This window comes from Sphaeramia orbicularis, chromosome 1 (assembly GCF_902148855.1).
Source record: "Sphaeramia orbicularis chromosome 1, fSphaOr1.1, whole genome shotgun sequence".
Classification (NCBI taxonomy): Eukaryota; Metazoa; Chordata; class Actinopteri; order Kurtiformes; family Apogonidae; genus Sphaeramia; species Sphaeramia orbicularis.
In genome coordinates this window covers 245701-268541 of record NC_043957.1, presented here as the reverse complement: position 1 = coordinate 268541, position 22841 = coordinate 245701, and the positions used below count along the sequence as shown (strand labels likewise).

The 22841-nt window shown below is 36.2% G+C and overlaps 1 pseudogene; it reads left to right on the top strand.

The window, feature by feature from the left end:
* The window catches only part of LOC115419646 (E3 ubiquitin-protein ligase TRIM21-like), a 29485-nt pseudogene extending 10250 nt beyond the window's left edge, over nucleotides 1-19235 (top strand).
* Nucleotides 19236-22841: the final 3606 nt, after the last annotated feature.

Here is a 22841-nt window from a genome sequence, read left to right as displayed (position 1 = left end):
GATTCATTTACAGGAATGTCACATATTTGATTCGCTGCTTAGCGACGCTTGTGAATGTAGCAGTAGAGTGAACGCCGGGCCAGTTCCGGTACGGGCAACAAACGTTGTAACTCCTTAAATACAAGTTTCCGAAGGTAAGAAGGGAAATGAAATTAGGTGCACAACAACAGGAGACAATGCGAGCCAAGTCGAACCGGTTCCACATAGTAGAAATACAGCAATAGAGGAATTAATAAAGCGTCTTTAGTTTCACTTCCACTGTACGCCCCCCCCCCCCCCCCCCCAAACCGGCCCAGCGTCATCTGTTCTTATTATTTGTACATACTGTATATGTTATATTTTCTGTGCAGATGGAAATATAAAAGACAGTTAATGCAAACACACCCGTTTGTACTCTTTTATTCCCTCACCCATTGAGAATCAATAAAAGAATCGATAAGGAATCGGATCGATAAGCAATATCGATAATGGAATCAGAATCGTTAAATTCTTAACGATTCCCATCCCTACCACTGAGTCTTGGATTAAATACACAGTAGGGTCAGGATGAAGGTTAAGCAGTGGTGATGCATTCAGGGGAAGTGGGACAAATGACAAATGGTCCCAGTTCATGACAGATGAACCACCCTGTGTGTTCTAATGTTACTGTGATGAAGAGTTTCAGCTGCTGAACAAGCACTGGAAATGAAACTTTGCAAATACAACACGTCACATACACACTCAGTCCTACTTTAAAAACCCATTATGACCCAGCGCTACTTTTTGTATTGTTCCCAAGTTAGTTTTCTCTATATATAACCTTTCCTAAGCGATTCATTTTAATATTATCCTCTGTAGTTTGAGTTTTTTCTTTGTAAATCATGTATTTTCCCATATTCAATTCACTGATCATGTAGATGTTCATAAAAGCTCAGAGAAAATTCAGAGAAAACTGAAGAAAAAGTGAGTTTTTCTGTAAAGTCTATCAGTAACTGAACATAAAACAAGCGTCTCCATCCACTGTCATTGATCCAACTCCATGGGTTTTACTGGTGAATCAATGTTATATAAGACGACAGTGTTTCCATGGTAACTACGGAGCCTCTGAATGTCCAAATGGGTCATATCTGATGAACATGAGAAGATGAAAAACTGTTTTTTACACCAATTATTGACATGGATTGACAGGATTAGTGGATCAACAGGAAATAAACATTTTATATCAGTAGTGGGTTTTCTTTGCCAGTGGCTGGTTAGGTCTTAATGGGTTAAGCCAATAATGAGTTCCAGATGTCAGCATCATTGTGGATAAGTTTACATATCGTCCAGGCAAATATCACATGGTTTGAAATGTTTTTTACAAGTAAACTTTAGTTCTGAAGGACAGTTAAACTAAAAGTCTCACTAACAGACAAAAGAAAGAAATAAAGCAGCTCATAGTTTGGGTTTTTTCATCTTTAATTGTATTTTTACAGGAGAAAATGAGCTGTCTAAGCTAACATTTTCATATATTTTACTATAATTTACCGTGACTGCAAGACGTTCAGCAAAACCTGCTGTTACACAATAAATAAATACAACACATTGTAAAAACAGGCTGTGTGGAAATGTAAATGTAATAAATCTGTTGTTTAACGCATAAAGACCCAGTGCTACTTTTGTGGCACTTCCAAAATAGTTTTTACTCTATATTTGACTTTTCTTAAGTGATTTATCGCCCTTTATTATAATATTATCCTCTGTATTTTGTGTGTTTTTTTATTTAGCGTAAATCATGTATTTTCCTTCATTTAATTCAATGATAATTTAGATGTTCATTAAAGCTCAGAGTAAAGTTGAGGGTTATTTTATCAAAAACAGAGAAAACTGAAGAAAAAGTGACTTTTTCATCAAAATTTATCATTAACTAAACATAAAAGAAGCATCTACATTAAAAATCTCATCAAACTCCATGAGTTTTACTGGTGATTGAATGTTGTGGAAGATGACGGTGTTTCCATGGAAACTACAGAGCCTAAAAAGATGACAAACTGTATTTTATGCCAATTATTTACATGTATTAATGGAATTTGTGGATCAACAGGTATTAAACAGTTTAGATTAGTAGATGCTTTTGGTCGCTGGTGGATGTTTGGGTCTTTATGGGTTAATGTGGTGTGAATTGAAAGCTCTTGGGACATTAAAAGAAAGCTCTAAAAAGTTAAGTTTACTCTTTTTTTTTAAAGCTGTATTAACTGACATGAATTACTGTTTAAACCATCGTACTAAGTTCATTATCACTTAAAACTACAAACCTATGTGAATAATGAATGAATTTATGACTTGTTTCAATGGTTCCCAAAACTTTTTCAGCCTCAGAACCAAAAAGTCACTTTTACGTCTCATTGGAATCCAGATTTACTTTTGCTTTTTAATTATTACCTCCACCAGGAGATATTGTGATCGTTTTGCTTTGTGTGCATGTTTGTTTGTTTGTTTGATGTGTGCAAGATAACTCAAAAAGTTATGGACGGATTGAAATGTTGATACTGGCACAAGGAAGAAATTATTAAATTTTGGTGGTGATTGGGGGGGGGGCGCATACACAGCATAGACGTACACAGACAAACACAAAAGCAGGCAGGTGTAAAATGTGTAAACAAAGGAGTTGGACAACCAATAGAGTCAAGACAAGTTTCAGGTTTTATTTATTTCTGCTTTTTTATGGACTTTTCCTCCAAAACATCGTCTGAAAATCTATTTTTACTACTTTTTGTGTTGTTCACTCTTCCATTTTCATCTTGTTGCGTCTTTAACTACATCATATTATATCGTTTTTTTTTTTCATCTTTTTACATAATTTTCCAAGTGATTTGTGTTTAGCATCATTTTCTTCTTGTTTTGTCTTATTACATCTCCTTCCAGCTGCAGGTCAACATTTATAAACTCTTTAGAGAACGCTCCTCTTCCATTTTAATGGGGAAAATTAATTTACATTTCATTTAATTGTTGGCTATTTTACTTTGAAGACACAATAAAAACCACTCCACGACCCATTATGAGATCTGACCATAAGTTTGGAACATGGCTTCTTACTTTACTTGATTTGATATTGATCCGCTGGCTTATAGAAATTAACCCATAAAGACCCATTGCTGCTTTTGTGGCAGTTCCAAAATATGTTTTTCCTCTACATTCAACCTTTCTTAAGTGATTTATCACCATTTATTATAATATTATCCTCTTTATTTTGCATTTTTTTTCAGTGAAAACCAAATATTTTCCAACATTGAATTCACTGATTATATAGATGTTCATAAAAGCTCAGATTTAAGTTGAGGGTTATTGTATCAGAAACAGAGAAAACTGAAGAAAAAGTGACTTTTTTCAGGCAAATCTATCATTAATTGAACATAAACCCAGTGTGCCCATCCACTGTCATTGATCCAACTCCATGGGTTTTACTGGTGAATCAATGTTATAGAAGATGATGGTGTTTCCACGGTAACTACAGAGCCTCTGAACGTCCAAATGTGTCATATCTGATGACCATGAAAAGATGAAAACATTCATTTTACCTGAATTATTTCAACATGTTGATAGGTTTAGTCGTTAAGAAGTTACTAAACATTTTAGATCAGTACACTGGAAAAAATCTAAATCTTACCAAGTGTATTTTTCTCATTTCTAGTCAAGATTTCACTTGTTCCTTTGGCAGATTTTTTTGCTTAATTCAAGAGTTTTTTTGCGTAATTCAAGTAAAAAATATTGTCAATGGAACAAATGAAAATTATCTTGGTAAGATTTTTTGAAATCAGATTTTCCAGATCTGTTGTCTAAAAATAAGTTCTTATATCTCACTGAAAAGTTACTCTTTAGATGATTATATCTTATTTTAAGTGAGATGAGATATTTTGACTAGAAATGAGAAAAATACATGTGGTATGATTTAGATTTTTGCAGGGTAGATGCTTTTGGTCACCAGTGTCTTTTTGGGTCTTCATGAGTTAATAATCTTATCATCTCATTGAAGTTACACCCCTAGCTCCACTTTTCCATTGTTTCGTTATGAGTATTTTTAGTTCTAAATAGTCATTTGCTTCAGGTTGTCGTTCTGGTCCTAAACAGACAGGATCTGATAACAATGACTGAGCACTTATCACTTGTTGCTACATTTACAACGTGTCAACAGATGACTTGAACTTTTCCAACCGAGCCAGAATTTCCACATCTTGTGAAACCTCTCAGTTGTTATGTTAGTGTGCGTGGGTGTGGATGTGCAGTGGATGTGTTTAAAGATCAACGGTCGCTGTGTGTGATGGTGGTGATAAAGCTCCGTTCTGACAATACCACTCAAGATGTGGGACCGAAACATTTGGGGGTGTTTTTTTCTGTGGAAAACAATGAAAAGCAAAACCAGAAAGTCCAGTTTACCGAGCGTGGCATGGAAAAGCAAGACTTTCCAACTCTGCAAACTTCCTCATGGTCTTAGACTGTTCAGTTTAGATGCTGAGGAGATGCAGCAGACTTTTTTTTTTTTTTAACTCAATACCTCAAGGCGGTGTGGTAAAATGTCACTTCAGTAATGTGCATTGTGGGATTTTAACCCATAAAGACCTGGTGGTACTTTTGTGTCAGTTTCCAAATGATTTTTTTTTTTTTTTCCTATATTTAACCTTTTTAAGTGATTTATCACCATTTATTGCAATATTATCCTCAGTAATTTGCATTTTTTCAGTGAAAATCAAGTATTTTCCTATATTTCCTTTACTGATCATATAGATGTTCATAAGAGCTTATATTTAAGTGGAGGGTTATTATGTCAAAAACAGAGAAACCTGAGGAAAAATTGACTTTTCAGAATATATATATCAACAACTAAAAGTAGTAGTAGTAGTAGACTGTTTTGGTTAAAGGTGGATGTTTGGGTCTTTATTGGGTTGAAACAGAAAATCACCACTCTGAGAAGAGGTGCTGGAAGACCGAATGCTTGTTTATTTCAAGGCCTTATTTTTGCACAGATAAGAACTCCCACAGTAACCAAGGACAATGACAGGGTGTGAGGAGAGATCTCTGTCGACCGTCCAAAAGGAAGACACTTTTATACCCAAAAGTGACTGTCAGGTGCTTATTTCACACATTAGATACATGATCAGGTGCTTATTTCACACATTAGATACATGATAACAGTTCACACACAGGATGATATCTGAAAACAATCACACTACATGACCTTCAAAGACCATAACTTGTTAGGACACTTATGTAAGTCTGCTCCGTGAGAACACAACTAGGACACACTGCAACTTTTATGGTAATTTAACTGCTACTGTGTAGGCACTGTGTCCAGCATTGTCTTCTTTGTGGTCTTCGTTAGCAATTTCATCAACAATCTTTTTCTCACAAACTACTGCTCAGATTCAGTTCAAATTTTTTAATGTAAATTCCTTGGGACAATGTCTACAAATTTTGGTAACATTTTTGACAAAATTTGAATTATGAATTTTTGGTGACATTTTTTAATATTTAAAATTTGCCTTTACTTATAATGGTCCATATTTTGATGCTTATAACATGTAAATGGTTATAGATATGAATATAGCTACTATTGATCACTGGTAGAAGTCATATATGGACTTAGATTGAATTCGTTGAGTTCTCCTCCAGTGAAAGTCCCGCCCACTTCTATTGGGAGATTGATCTCCTGCATCCAGACCTCAGGACTCAAACATAGAGACAGAACCTGACAACCTCACAAATTCTACTTGTTATTGATTCTTGATGGAACATGTCGGTGAGATATAAGGTCATTGGTCCTATTTTTAGTCCAACGGCCCAAAGGTTCAATGGACTGTTGGTATTGGTTCTCATCTGTAAATAATTTTTCAAGAACCTCATCTCCAAAACCGTCAGCCAGAATCAGTTGAAATTCATAGCAGAGGTTCCTTTGGGTAAGGTCCACCAAGATTATTGAAAGAATTGAGAAATATAGATTTTTAAATTTTTATGAATTTTTGAAATTTTTAAAATACCCATTGGTTTATAATGGTGCTATAACTTTGAAACAGTTGAAGATATTCATGTAATTACTATTGGCAATAGATAGTTAGTCACATGTGGGCTTTCATTTTGTGCCATGACCTTTGACCTTGAGTGACCTTGAAAAGTCAACCGAACGTCAATTAATGTCTTTAAATATGCCATCGGACTACAGTACCCTTGGCCCTATTTTTCTATCATGCATACACTTTGAGGGATGGTCTTTCCTCCATCATGGTCATGTTTAAATGCACTTGTATGAATAAATCAACTTCTTTTCCACTGATGGTGCTGCTTCGTCCTTTGCAGCTCAGCTTCAGATGATGGCTCTCCCTGCAGCATTTTTATCTGAGGACCAGTTCACCTGCTCCATCTGCCTGGAGGTGTTCACCAACCCGGTGTCCACACCATGCGGCCACAGCTTCTGCCAGGCCTGCATCTCCTCCTACTGGGACGGAGGGAGGTCTGGAGGCGGGGCCAAGTCCTACCAGTGTCCGCTCTGCAAGGAGTCCTTCAGGAAGCGTCCAGAGCTCCAAATAAACCGAACCCTGAAGGAGATCACAGAGCAGTTCAAACAGATGGCCGCCACTGGAGTCAGACTGGACGGAGGAGGAGGATTTCACGACCCCAACAACCATCCTTATCAGCGTCACATGTCGCTGTCTTTGTCCCAGAGGCGAGGAGAGATGCCCGAGAGCATCTTCACTGAGATGATGACCCGTTTTCAGATGCTGCCATCAGATGGCAACTATCAGAGTGACCCCAGTGTCCAGCACCCAGATCGGACCAACTCCCATCCACACCCTGGCCACCAGATTCATAATGACCCACCACCACCATATTCACCCCCTCGCAGGTACACACTCTTAAAGACCAGCAACTACTTTTGTACTGACTTTCAAATGAATATTACTCTACATTTAACCTTTCCTAAGTGATTTATCACCATTTATTGTAGTATTGTCCTCTGCACTTTGTATTTGTTTTTAATTTATTGTTCATGTGGATGTTCATAAAAGGTCAGACAAAATTAATAATAATGCCTGGGCGGGGGGGGGGGGGGGCAGACTGACAGAAGCGTGGCACAGCCCCTCCCACCACCATCAAACATTCATACACCAGTGTGAGTAGCAGCACTGGAGGACAGGAGGGTGAAGTGTGTTGCCCAAGAGCACAACAGCACATGGACAGAGCGGGATTCGAACCGCCAACCCTTCGGTTATTGGACGACCCGCTCTACCATCTGAGCCATGGCCACCCGTAATTACAGGGGTATTATTTAAAACTAAGAAAACCGAGGAAAAAGTGTCAGCAAAATATATTGTTAACATAAAAACAAGCACCTAACCATTGCCATTTATCAGACTACATTGGTTTTCTTGGTGAATCTATGTTGTAGAAGATGACAGTGTTTCTATGTTCACTACGGAGCCTCAGAACATCCAAATGGGTCATACATCAGATAAAAGATAAATAATATACGACCAGGAAACAAAGATAAAAAACTTTTTTTTTCATTCAGTCATGGATAATGACTCAGCTCCTGTAACTCTGAAACCACCTCATGTTAAATGGCTGTTTAACAGATACACGGTGAGTGGCTCCAGCGACTCCAGCTCCAATCTGCCGCTGTGTCCGATCCATCGAAGAGGATTAGAGTTCTTCTGTCGGACTGATAATACCTGTGTCTGCAGCGTCTGTGTGGAGATGGCTGAGCATCGAGGACACAGCGTCATCCCTGCCAAGAGGGAGTGGCAAATCAAGAAGGTATTTGAGTCAATTTGATCACTTATTAGCCAAGCTCAACGTCTTCTGATAAGAGAACGGTGGTTTTCATTGTGGTTTAACATTTTCCTCTAAAAAAAGACATATAAATCATGTAAAAATATGCTGTAGTCAAGAAAATTCAATGCATGAAAGGTATGTAGAAGCATGATGCAACATTGCAAAGATAAGAAATGTTTGCGTCAGTCTCTTGCACTGGAACATTAGCAACAGCACTGAGAAGATTAGTGATATTTGACACGTTAAAGATTACGACAAACCCTTTAAAAACCCCTTTGCAACAATTTAAATGACATTTTCAGTTTTTGTACATAATACAAAGATCAGGCATAACATTATGACCACTGAGTGGCAAAGGGCAATTGGCCCTGTCAGTAGGTTAGATATTTTTAACAGCCAGTGAACATGTAGACCTCGAAGTTGGTGTGTTGGAATGGGCCAAATAAGCAACATAAAGAACTGAGTGACTTTGCCAAGGGCCATATTGTAATGTTAATGACTGGGTCAGAGCGTCTTCACAACTGCAGGTCATGTTGGATGTTTCTAATCTGCAGTGGTTAGTACTTTCCAGAAGTTCTAAAAAAACAAAACAAAACAACTAGCACCAAGGCATTAGCAACAGATCCCTGAAGTCCTGTTAGTAGAAAGGTGGGGCCTCCATGGATTGGATTTTTCCAGCACCTCCTACAAGTGATCAGTTGTCCTGAATTTGGGATGTCCTTCCTTAGTCCATTTTTGGTCAGATACATTTATTTTGGAATGTAGTTACATATTTCCTATATGATGTGTGTAGTTGACCATCAGTGACGACTCCAGATTTAGGATAAGGGGTGCTTATGAGCTGAGAAGTGAATGTCAGATGTGTAAATAAATGTTAAAGTGTCATCAGCAAACATAGATCTGTTGTGTGTTCAGTCACAGATAGGAATTACAGAGGTGGAGCTGAAGGATCTGATCTGTGAGAGAGAAAGGAAAGTTCAGGAAATACAGAGCTCCTTACGGGACATCCAGGTGAGTGCCTTTACACTGAGGACATATATTACATTTGGATTTTAAGTATGTGGGCGACTCATCCAGGGTGTAACTAGCCTTCGCCCATAGGTAGCTAGGAGGTAGTTTCAGCACCCCCTACGACCCTAGTGGGGATAAAACAGCTTCAGAAGACGAATGAATGAATGAACATGTGAAACATCCAAGGCTGCAGGATTTCACTTGTGTAAATAAATTACATGCATTTCCCTCACTCCCAATAAACTTGCATGGCCAAAAATTTTGGAAGTGACCATTTTTTCCCGAAGTGTCTCAGGTACATTTTATAGGTTTTTAAGACATTTAGTGACAAATAAATCACGTTTATGCAAAGAGTCGACATATGTCACTGTAAAACATGCATTCACTCTCTGCACCATAATCTGTTTATTCATTTCTCTAACTAGAACTTATGGCCAAAAGTATGTTCTGTAAAGTTACTATGACCTTTGGCTTTTGGTCACCAAAACCTAACCAGTTCATGCTTGAATCCAGATTCCAGGAAAAAAAAAATCCCTGAAGGCAGTCTGAGATGTCACACATGAATGGACAGACACAAAATCCCATTGATCTTTGACATTTGGCTACCAAAACGTTTTCAGTACTTCCATCCAACTGAACATTTAAGTAAAATTCTGATATATTGTTCCTGATATATTGACAGATGGATGGAGCCAAACAGTTTCTACAGATATGTGCCATGGATTCACCTAAACATACTTTAACCATAACTGTCACATTTAGTTTGTAACAGTATCAATTTTTAATATGTGGATAAAGGTACCGAGATGGTCTCTGAACCCCCATTTTAAACCTAACTGTTGTGTTTTGGTTGTTGTTATGTTGGTTTTCTAAAGCTAGAAGTGGCCACATTAACATTAAAGGGGTGGGGCCTCACCTGTATTCTTGCACTTATTTGTATGTCCACAAGGGGTTGCCAAACAGCCATGATATACACATGGGTTTGCATCAATTATAGTGTCATATTGTTGGTTTTGTGGTGGATTCAGGCAAAAAAAGGAACTTTGTACAAAATAATAAAATGTACACCTCAATTAAAATGTGTAAAATTCACTTTGTGTTCTTAAAGTTTCACATTTTGATATTTGGCGTTCATAAGTAATTGTTTATGTCACAGAACATAGTTTTACATGAGCTCATTAAACCTGACTTCACAAGTTCGCAGTCGATTTGACACTTTCCAACACCTCCTGTGTTTCCTGTGCCATTTCTCTTTTATCCAGGCTGCTGCTCAGAAAGAGACAGAAGGAGCTGTTGGTACGTTTTCCAAGGTCATCGCCAACATGGAGCGCTGCCAAGCTGAAGTACTGGAGGTAAATAACTAACATGGAAAATATATAAAAAGATCTGGAATTAAAGTGAATCCTCATCTTGTAACACAGTTTAATTCAGTTTACAGTATTTCACAGACTACATCAGTGTAAAAGTAGGCCTGGTCTGCAATATTTAAAGATTTTATTAGACTTGTAGACAGTATAACCCAGGGGTCAGCAACCCTGGTCCTAGAGAGCCACTATCCTGCATGTTTTAGATGTTTCCGTCTTCCAGCACACCTGATGGTCATTATCAGGCTTCTGCAGAGCTGGATGATAGGCTTATCATTTGAATCAGGTGTGTTGAAAGAGGGATACACCTAAAACATGCAGGATAGTGGCTCTCTAGGACCAGGGTTGCTGACCCCTGGTGTAACCAAACCCCAGCATCCTGTTCAAGTCATTTTTGGATTATCAATCAAGTCTAAACCAAGGTTTTTCAGTTAATCTTGTTCTGAAACCCAGAGCTTCAGTAGTTTCACTGTCATCTGAATCTGTCTGGAAGTTGGACTCAGCCCCATTAAAGTTTTTGAAAACTATCTTTCCCCTGTTAGCTGGTTCAGAGAGAGTTACAAAAGTCCAGATACTCCACAATATGGTAACTGAATTTATGGACTAAAGTGTTCAAGTCTAAAGAACAAGAAACATCAGAGTAATGACACAAGAAGGCAGAAATAGAATATAGTTTTCATAATGACCCTCTTTTATGAATTATCATTTGAAACATTAACAGTTGGGTTTTCATCACCATAAATGAGCTGTTATCTATGTTAAGTCATATTACCATTAAGTTTAGACTAGACCAACCAAAAAGTAGGACTAACAAAGGACTTCTGTGGTTTTTGCGGCCACTGTAAGGGAGGGTGAGACGGGGGCGGAGTCTTACCGGTAGATAGTTGTTGTAAAACTGATATTGGTCTTGGTTCTACAACATTTTGAGGATCTCAGTTTTGAGTGGATTCTTATTTCAAGCTTGACTGGACAGGACTCTGGATTTTATTTCATGGCTACAGGCAGGAATGTCAATAAATCTTTTTTTTTTCTAAAGATATTACCTATTTGTCAACATCATTGCTTTAGTTTAAAAAGTGTGTCTCTTTTACGTGTAAAACTTTTTGCCAGTTCTTGTTTCTTCTTTTCACAGGCTGCCTCACTATTTACTATTTTCATTATTATTAAAGATCTATTGTGAAGGTGCTGTGTCCGACATTGTCATTGTCATTGTTGTCTTCATCATTGTCGTCTTTGTTAGCAATTTCTCCAAACATCTTCTCTAACGAAAGTACTGGTTGGATTCATTTCAAATTTTTTCTGTACCTTCCTTCAGACAATGGCTACAAAGTTTGCTTGCAGTTTTGAGAAATTTTGATATTTGCATTTTTGATGAATTTTTGAATTATTTAAAATTTGTATTTTAAATATTCAACCACCCTTGTTTTCTTCAGTTTCTTGTTCATTTTAAAGCCTGGTCCAACTAAAGGTCCATTTGTTTGGACAAATATAATGAGAACAACACAAACAGCTCATAGTAGTTTAATTTCACTGCTGATATCTATCCATTTAACATGTTTTCTGGATAAAAGCAAAATCCCTTCCGTTCTTCCATCAGTATCTGTGTAATTGTACTGACAAAAACAGTGCTTTTATTCATTCTATGTTTTCTTTTCTGTCTGTTTTAGTCACATGACACACACAGGAGTTAGGACCAAATTGCAGAACCATTGTTTTTGAGGAGTTTTGATGGTTTAATAATTTTTTTATGTGACTGTATGTTCATGTTTTGATGGCTTATAAAATGGAAATGTTTAGAGATAGCCATGTAGTTACTATTGATCACTGATAGAAGTCTTGTATGGACTTTCATTTAATTAGCTGAGTACCACCCACTTTTTTTTTTTTTAACCTTTATTGAAGTGATACCAAGTGACAAAGAGATTTGTGTACAGTATTATACAATATTTACATGACATCATCAAAATGTGTGTGTGTGGAGGGGTTAAGATACATGGCATGTAATATACAAAAAAAACAAAATGTCAGTCAGTAATAAAAATCAGTGTCCTGTCCTGGTTGTGTAAATGCTCTGTGTGTGGTGGAGTGTGTCAAATGTGTATATGGTGTGACTGTTGTGGTGTGGACTTCTCAAAAAAAAAAGTAAAAATAAAAATCAGGGATATGACCAAACTAAGTGAGATGAAGAGAAAGGAAAAGGAGAGAGAGAGAGAGAGAGAGAGAGGAAAAAGGAGGAAAACAGTGGGTTAATAAAAATAAATAAATAAATAAATGAAAATAACCACATGAGATTCAAAGTACAATGCATCTACATTTAATGCCATTGGCCCCGCTGCCTCACCTCGCCATCACAGTTGCAACTGTATTTTTTTATTTACCACCCACTTCTATTGTCAGATTGATCTCCTGCATCTAGACCACAGAACTGTAACACAGAGACAGAATCTGACAACCTCTTAAATTCACCTTGGTATTGATTCTTGGTAGACCATGCTGGTGAGATACAGGGACATTGATCTTTTTTTTTTTACATGAGTTACTATTTGCCTTGACATCGTAGTCTTAGTCTTGGTCTTGCCTCAGTCACTTGGTCTTGGTCGAGGTGGTCTTGACTCCAACACTGACCCTCTAAGTTAATCCATGTGTTTGATAGTCAGTGTGGTGTATCTTGCTGTACATGAACTGAATCATTTTTCTCTTTCCTTAAGGTGATAGAGATAAGTGTGCGAGCGGCAGAGCGCAAAGCCCAGAAACTGATGAAAGAGCTGGAGGAGGAGCTATCTGAGCTGAGGACCAGGAGTTCAGCGCTCAGCCAGCTGGCGCTCTCTGACGACTATGTGCTCTTTCTCACGGTACAGAAGAAAACCTAAAACCTTAATGCTTTAAGGCAACAGAGAAGGAGGGTTCAGAGATGCATTCAGTTTAAGATACTCAGGTGCATCCTTTACATTTTGGGGGTGAATGACTGTGTACTGCAGTGGTTCCAACCTTTTTTGTCTCACAACCCCATTTTTACACAAATTTCTGGTGACTCCAGACATTCAAAATGGATACTTTTTTTTTTTTTTTTTTTGCTAAAATTATCATGTAATAGTTTGCTATACTATGTTACCAATAAATGTTAATTTTAGCTGACAGTTAGTCTACATAATGTCTATTATTGTGGACAGAGGCAGTAAATCCAGGTGTAGATTACTGCACAAAGGCTCAGGATCTGTCCAGTCAGTCCAGCTGGGATTTACAAGGAGGACAATTAATACTGAACAAACAAGAACTCAAACTATGAATTATGAAAGAGCTGCAGCATCTGAAACTGACCACAATGAACATTTGACACAGAAACAGAACCACAGTGCTGCAGTTTGTCTGTTATGGATTGGGATTGTCGCTGTCAACTCATCATATATTTTTTATTAGTAAGTTTTTATTTTAAATTTATAAATTACTAGAACTTTCAGGCGACCCCATTTGAATTCCAGGCGACCCCACATGGGGTTCCGAACCCAAGGCTGAAAAATACTAGTGTAGTGCCTGTGACAGGGGTGTCAAACATATGGCCCGTGGACCAAAACTGGCCTGCTAAAGGGTCCAATCTTGCCCATGGGATAAAGTTTCAAAGTGCAAAAATAACACTGACAATATTAACAATCAAAGGGGTCGATCTTGTTTTAGATCAGGTGCCAAATTCAGCCCACTATGATTGTAAGTAAAACAATAGCATAATAACCTATAAATATTGAGAACTCCAAATTTTATTCTCTATATTTAACCTGAAAAAAGTAACAAAAAAAAAAAATTGCATTATGAAAATATTTACATTTACAGACTGTCTTTTCTCAATAAAATCGGAATTACCTGAACAAATATGAACGACCTGAAATGTCTAAAGAAAATGAAGAGCAATTTTAACAGTAATCTGCCTGTTACCAAATATTTGGTGCATTTGTAGATCCACTGTGATCTGTAAGTTGTGATGATATTCAGCTGATCCATAATATTGTTGAAATTATGGTAATTTTTTTTTTTTTTTTGAAATTTCAAAGTTGTTTCATGTTTGTTCTAGTTTTTCACATCTACATAATGTAATTTTATTTTTTTCACTTTAAAACAAAGAAAAAAATATTCATTATTATTGTTATTATAGGTTATTATGCCTCTTATTTTACTGGTTTTAGATGACATTGAGCTGTATGTGGCCTCTGAACTAAAATAAGTTTGACACCTCTGATGTGCTATGAGCTAAATGGAAGTTTCCAGTTAGTGTCAACATTGTGTAAAATGTTTGTTGAAGCTGCAGCTGTTCTTTGATGTGATGTCTTTGCAGACGTTTCCCGCCGTGTCCGTCCCTCCACAGATGAAGGACTGGTCTGGGGCGTCCGTGGAGTCGGACTTGACCTCTGGTGGGATTCTGAAGACCGTTACTCAAATGGTTGACCACATTCAGGAAGAGATGCGCAAACTGCCTGAAGTTTGTAAGTCCGCAAACAAACATAAAATCTGAGCTGGAGCTGTTCTGATGATGGAATCTGAGCTGATGAATAATTGTTCTAAATGCAGTTAATGATTTAGTTGTCTTGTTCCTGTTCATAATAAGAATAATAATAAATAGAGAAAAAAAGAAATAATGATAAAATATAATAGACAAATGACAATATATCAAAATGAAAATAAAAAGAGGAAGATATAGGTAAATTTTTTAAATTTAATATATTTCATTTCACTTAATGTATTTTTTTATTTTATTATATTTATAATTTTACATATTGTGTAAACCCTAGTGTTGAGATGTCTCATATCTTTTTTTATTTGTATATACGTCATTTCTAATGAGCTGCTAATAGGTTTATATCTTCTGGGTGTTTTTTGAGCTGCCTACATATGTGATGAGGGCTGAAAAAACTGAGACATTGCCTGTAGTCCCTGAGATATTACTTCAGTGAAACATAGTGTTTATTCCAGGTTCATAAAAGCTGCTGTGAGTATGTACTTGTGTTCCTTTTCTTCAGTGGTTTTGCTTTACTGTGTGTTTTATGGTCAAAATAGGTGGAATAACAGAAAAAGACAAAGAAAATAATTAAAATTTGACAGGTTTTTACAAAATAAGGCAGTCAGAATGTATATCAATAAGAGATTTTGGATATTGAACATGAACTGTGAACTGGAACAAACTGAACAACAAGGATTCGAATTTGGGCCCAGTAGTTTTTTGACTTAGGCTTTTTTTTTTTTTTCTAAATTAGTCTAACTGCTTTTTTGCACCTGTTGAACTCCAAGAAGCAGTTACACGGTCAAAACTTGGTAAAAACACAAGAAAACAACAACAACAGAAAAGGAAAATCATGACAATATTGCAAACAACAGTAAAACGGTAAAAACAAGAAAAGACAAGGAAAACGGTGTAAAAAAAAAAAAAAAAAAATCAAACCACCTATTTTTAAAGCGAGTTGGTCTCACTCACGGCTTTGTGTTTTGCCCCCCAATTCCACAGGTGGTGGGGGCGCACTGAGCATGCTCAGATTTCTATGTAAAGAACAAGGTCTATTCTATTAGCGTGTTTTGAAATTCTTCCCATTGAGCAAATGGTTGAATTTTTATCAGTATTTAAATAAATCATACATTTAGGAAGTTCACCACAGACACGTCAGGGGTTAAAGGGTTAATGTTAAGAGAAGTCAGAGAGTGTGTAAATGTTTCTGAGATGCACCAACAGACAGGAAACATCTCAAGATGAAGTGGACAAAACAAAGTGATGTTTACCAAAGAGCTCCAGTCAACACTCAGTGATGAAATGGGATGTTTCTGATCTTTGTCATCCAGCTGTTGGATGGAGATGATCATTAGAACTGCAAATGCAAAGTAATAATGTGATAGTTGTTTCAGATGATGACTCGACCATTTTGAAATAAAATAAAATGAGAGGTTCTATGTATCGATAATAAGTTGTTCTGTTCTTTTGGTGAATTATTTTTTTACTCTACAGACACCACTTTGAATAATTATGTGTCCTGTTAAAGCCTGAGTTATAAATAATAATAATAATAATAATAATAATAATAATAATAATATGAAAGAAATTTTCTTCTCTTCTTCTATTAAACAGGTCAGCGATCTATATCAGACCACTTCGTAACCAGGCCAAATCCAAGTAAATATTTGCATTTTTTTTCTGATTTGGTTAAATTTGTTGAATCAATAAATATTTCAGTAAAAATGTCTTTTTTTCTGCAGAGGTGAGGAGAGTTCAAGAATATGCAGGTATATGTGATTCCATTTCTTCACTGACTTAACCCATAAAGACCCAGTATGACTTTGGTGGCCGTTCCTAAGTGATTTTTTTTGGTCTTTTTTTACCTTTCTCAACTGATTCATCACCATTTTAAAAAATAATAATAATAATATTATGATCTGTATTTAGCATTTTTTTGTGTAAATTATGTATTTTCTTATATTTAATTCACAGATCATGTACATGTTCATGAAAACTCAGAATAAATTGAAAGTTAATTATATCTAAGCAGAAAAATTAAGAAAAAGTTACTTTTTCAGCAACAATATTTCTAACTGAATGTAAAAAGAAGTGTGTCCAACTCCATGGGTTTTACTGGTGAATCAGTGTTGTAGAAGATGAAGGTGTTTCCACGGTAACTATGGACACACTTATTATTTTGTTTAATTTCATTCATTGTAATTGTTATTTTACTAATTTTTGCCCATTGTCTTTCATTCTTAAATTCCATTTAGTTTGTGGCTTGTTTTGTTCATGTTATGTATTATTTTGTTGATTTATTATTCATTTTTGTTCATTTGTTTAAATTTGCTGTTTTTCCTCATTTGTTGCTCAATTATTAGGTTTTTTTTTCTTTTTTTAGTTAACTTTTTTGCTTGTTTTTTGCCACATTATCATTTTGTAAGTTATTCATTCATTTTTTTTTTTTTCATTTTACTTATATTGAACATAAACCCAGTGTGTCCATCGACTGTCATTGATCCAACTCCACTGTTTTTACTGGTGAATCAATGTTTAGAAGATGACAGTGTTTCCATGGTAACTATGAAGCCTCTGAACGTCTAATGGGTCATATCTGATGACCATGAAAAGATGAAGAGCTGTGTTTTACACCAATTATTGACATGTATTGATAGGATTAATGGATCAAGAGGAATTAAACAGTTAGATCAGTAGATGGTTGTGTCACCGGTGGCTGTTTGGGTCTTTATATGGGTTAATTATATACTATTTCATCATTATTATTTATTAAAATTATTATCATTAACTGATGATTTCGGATCTATCTCTGAAAACGTCAGCTGACATCACCTTGGATCCCAGCACGCCCACCCACGCCTCATCATTTCAGCTGATGGGAAGCAGGTGCAGTGTGGAGGACCGCCACCAGTCGGTACCAGACAACCCGGAACGCTTCGACCGGGTGGTGTGTGTCCTGGCCCCACGAGGGCTTCAACTCAGGACGCCATTACTGGGAGTAGGCAGGACATTACTGGGATGTAGGCGGGACATGGCATGAAGGGACCAGTCAACAGTCACTCAGATCCAGATTCAGATTGAGATCCAGATTCAGATTCTTCATATGTCATTTAAACAGATCCTTTTCTGCAGTAGGTCTGAGGTTCTGGAACATTCTATCCCAACATATCACTTGTTCACTTGTTGTTGATTTCTCCCAAATTCCTCTTGTCTTAAGGTCCATTTCTGGACATTTCCAAGCACCACCTTCACAAATACATGTGAAAAAAATGACAGTCAAGACCAGGCAATTTATAAAAACTGTAAATTTATTATTAGTATTGCTAGTCTGTACCACCTGCTGTCAGACTGGGATAATACAGTACATCTGTGTAGTTACACGTTATATGGGATATTTAGTTACTCAGCAATATCATATTCAAGCTGCAGATAAAGAAGCAAGCTTCAATTATATTATGTCAGACTATTTTAACTGGTAACTAAACTTTTGTTTTGTGCTGATGCCTGTGTTCTAATTCAGATTTTTTACACTTTATTTAGAGCCAACATTACAAAAGACTATTAGGGCCATACTGAAGATTTTAAAAATGTGATGTAAAGTTTTAATATGTGAAAAAAAACTAAACTGCCAGAACAAAGTTGTAATATTTCAAACACAAAAAAATCATAATTGTACAAGAATGGAAATACAGTTTATTTACTATGACATTCTTACATTTTCCTTGAGTTTTCAAAATCTCAGATGCACCTTTTTGTTATTGTATCACAAATTTAATGGATTTATGTTTCATGGTGTTATCTGATGCTGCATGAAATCCTTCTTTATTTACTTCAATCAATAATTTAATCCTGATAAAACTACAGCTTCATTTTTTTAAATAACATGACAAAACTTTAAGACTTTGTCCTCAAAATACTTGATTTTTATGACCCTACAAAAAAGAAAGAATATAAAGTCATATTTCAGAGATGCATAAGCTGTGGTTTACTGGTTTTCCAGGTGGAGGTGGGAGGAAAGACCGACTGGGACCTGGGAGTGGCGAGTCGATCTGTCAGTCGTAAAGGTAAAATCACCGTAAGCCCTGCTCATGGCTACTGGTTCCTGAGTCTGCGGGATCGACCGACTACGCCTTCCGAACAGAACCCTCGACCAGCCTTACGGTCAATCTCAGACCTTCCCGGATCGGCATCTACGTGGACTACGACAAGGGCCTGGTGTCATTCTACAACGTGGAGGCCAGGGTTCTGATCTACACCTTCACAGATACTTTCTCCAACACCATCCACCCCTTCTTCAGTCCCTGCACCAACAAATCTGGCAGGAACGAGGCTCCGCTTGTTATTTGTCCTGTTACAGCAGCGGAATGAAATGAGATGTGAAAACATTGTCCTTTCTGAAGACGGACGACTCCATGAATGTGGGACGTGAATGGAGATGACAACAGTAACGAATGTCTGGACTAGATTCAGATTAACCTATAAAGACCTAAATCGCTACTAATCTGAAATGTTTAATAACCTCTCATCCACTAATCTTATCAATACATGTAATTAATTGGTGTAAAATACAGTTCTTCATCTTTTCATGTTCTTCAGATATGACCCATTTGGACGTTCAGAGGCTCCGTAGTTACCGTGGAAACACCGTCATCTTCTACAACATTGAATTTCCAGAAAAACCCATGGAGTTGGATCAATGACAGTGGATGGAGATCCTTGTTTTATTGTCAGTTAATGATATATTTTACTGATACAGGGTTTCTGTGGGTCACTAAAAAGCCTCAAAATTCATTAAATAGATTTTGTGAAAATTAAGGTTTTAAATGGCATTAAAAAAAAAAAAAAAACATTACATTTGATGTCCAGAGGTTTTAAAATAAATGTAGGTGATGGAAAAAAGCATTGTTATGCAGGATTTTACTTTGATTAAACATAAACATTTAATAATTTTTGATTGGAAGTATAGTGTGATGACTGACAGGTAGAAACCCTTTAATTGACTGTTGTTTCAGGGCGATACAAAAAATCACAACACCAGATGTTTGGAATGCGAGTGATCTCATGCTGTGGCGAAAGAGCAGAGGGAATATTAGCAAATGTTGGAAAAATGGGAAAATGCCAGTTTCAGCAGAAGTGATTGGAGGAGGAACTACTCAGAACCTGTGATAAAGTCACTTTTTCTTCAGTTTTCTCCACTTCTGATATATTAACCCTCAACTTTAACCTGAGCTTCTATGAACATCTACATGATCAGTAAATTAAAAAGAAAAACACTTCGTTTTCATTAAAAAAAACACAAAATGCAGAGTATAATATATACAGTAAATGGTGATAAAACACTTAAGAAAGGTTAAATAGAGATAAAAAGTCATTGTTGTAATTACCCCAAAAGTAATGCTGGGTCTTTATGGGTTAATTCAGGGGTGTCAAACATAAGGTCTGAGGGCTGAAACTGGCCATATGCTCCAATCTGGCCTGGGGGATGAATTTCAGAAAGGCAAAAATTACACTGAAAATAATAACACATAAAGGTGTTCAGGGGCCACACATGTGATCTCAAGTAAAGTAATAGCATAACAACCTATAAATAATGACAACTCTACATTTTCTCCTTGGTCTAACATGAAAAAAAGTAAAATTATATTATGAAAATATTTCCATTTACAAGTCCTGTCACAATAAAAAGCAACTAAGCTGAACAAATATGAAGAACCTGAAATTTGTAAAGATAAACAAGTGCAGTTTCAACAATATTCTGCCTGTTGCAAATGTTTTGTGCATTTGTACATTCACTGTGTGTTAACAACCTGTGACATAATATTGTTGAAATTGCTTATTTAAAAAAAAAAAAAAAAAAAAAAAAAAGCTATTTCAGGTTGTACATAGTTGTTCAGTTTATTCACATTTTCATAAAGTAATTTAACTTTCACAATACAAAAAAAAAAAAAAAAACATTTGGATGATTTGTTATTTTACCTATTATTTTACTAGTTCAGCTCACTTGAGATCACATTGGGCTGTATGTGGCCCCTGAACTAAAATGAGTTTGACACCCCAGGATTAATTCATCTATGCCAGTACTTTCAGACTGAAATTACCAGAAGTTATTGCTTTGTTCTGATGTTCAGTATCTTGTTGCTAATTTTTAAAACAGTGAAAAATGAGAAGAATTCTGAAAAGAGAAACAGACAGAAACAACAAAACTATGTGAAATACTGTTATAGTTAAAACTCCATAGCTGTAGAGGTTGTAAAGTTATTCATTACAAATTACAAATTCATTACTGTTGTAGATAGTGATTTGCAAATTCTAAAATCAAGCTGTAATAATGTGATGAATGTTTGCTGTTCCTACCCAGTGTAACATGTGTGAAAAATGTTCATGTTCTTTCAGCTAGCCTAATCATCAATCAGTAAGTATTATTGACTATAGCAAATTTGGTGACTCTATGTTTAGATTTAAGATAAAATACTCTGTGTGACATGATTTTAAAGGTGGTGACTGTATATACTACAAAGTGTCTAAATACATTTTTATATCTATAAAGGAAACATTTCTGTTACATTTTTTTCCCCTTAAATTTGGTCCATACTCTTCAAGAGACAACAAACTTGGATAGGTAAAGGTATGTTTCTGGTCTTGCAGACTGATGTTTATTGCTTGCAGAGACAGGAAAATGCCCTGTATATAGGGTTAGGGTTAGGGTATATAGGGTGGGGTTAGGGGGTAGGGTTGGGTTAGGGTTAGGCATTCACAACATCGATGATGTTGGAGTCCTTGCTCTCTCCATGGTGCTCCGGTTCAGTTGGCAGTGGCCACATGGAACCCTGCGATTCCCCGACAATCCTCCTCTCTATGTTAGGGATGTGTGAGATGACAGGAAACAGGAAAAAGGTGAATATTTATTCTAAGGATGACCAGGTAAGTACTATGGCCTAAAAAAAAAGCCTATCATTAAGTCCCTGTGGGAAATACGTTCCCAATTTTAAAATCCAGTTTCTTTCAGCTCTTGTCTTTGTGTTTTGCCCAGTTTGGATTACATTCCAGAATAAGAATTCTAATGGCATTCCAGCCATGAGATGTGAAGTGTTGAAACTAAATACCTGTATTTGTTTGTTTCAGTATGTTGTGTTTATGACAAAAAAAAATCTGCAATTAAGATCTAGATGACTAGTTTCCCCTATATCTATATCATATCTATATATATGTACTTTTTTTTTTTTTTTGCATCTATTACAAGTGATCAAATAAATACAATTTTTTGAAAACATATTACCTGTTTTGGCCGTTTTTGTAAATGTGTTGTCCTGTATAATCACTAGCCATATTTCCGTTGTCTGAACTGAATTCCCATCTGATCCTTTTTTTTTGTGTGGGTTTGGCTTTAATCCTAGCCTTAACCAAAATATCTCTCAAAATCTTGTTTTTTCTATAAGCAGCTATCCATCTAATATCATGGTTAGGCTTGTGTATCTGAGCAGATTTATCAAAATGATCTCTGATATGTTTAGACAGAATAGCTGCTGAAGGAGAATATGTGACCACAAAGGGTAACAAGGAGCCCACTTGTATGGGTCTGACCTGCTTGGAATCCCCTGAAGCATGTTCTAAGAAAGAGCGAGAGTACCCTGTATTGGCCAGTGCACACAGAACACCCTGGTTGCTGTCATCTTCCTGTGTACAGATCCTATAAAATCAGAGGAGTTGGGATTTTACAAGTCCAGCAAACGTGTCTGGGATGAAACCTTTTTTTATGTAATAGGGCGTGTGTGTCTGTATCTTTAAAGTAAAACCTGATGTCTAATTTATAAGAATTAAGAAGTTCTTCCCTTTGAATTTAGTTGTGTCCAAAAAAATTTATAGACATTATGATCTAATGTGTATTTCAAGTTACAGAAGGCTTATGAGTATTAAGGGTAGTAAAAAATTGTTTGAATTCTTCCTCTGAGTACTGCCATAAGTCCCAAATGTCATCCAAATACCTATAGTAATGTAATGGTTTTAAGTTGCATTATTAAATGTGGCAGATTCCCAATTTGCCATAAAAATATCTGATAAGCTGGGGCAAATTTTTTGCCCCTAGCAGTCCCTTTAATCTGTAAGTAACATTGTCTATTAAATGTAAAATCATTCCTAGTCAAATAAATGTCTAATAATTGTAGAATTTCCTTATCAGGACGTTTGGAATTAGGATACTT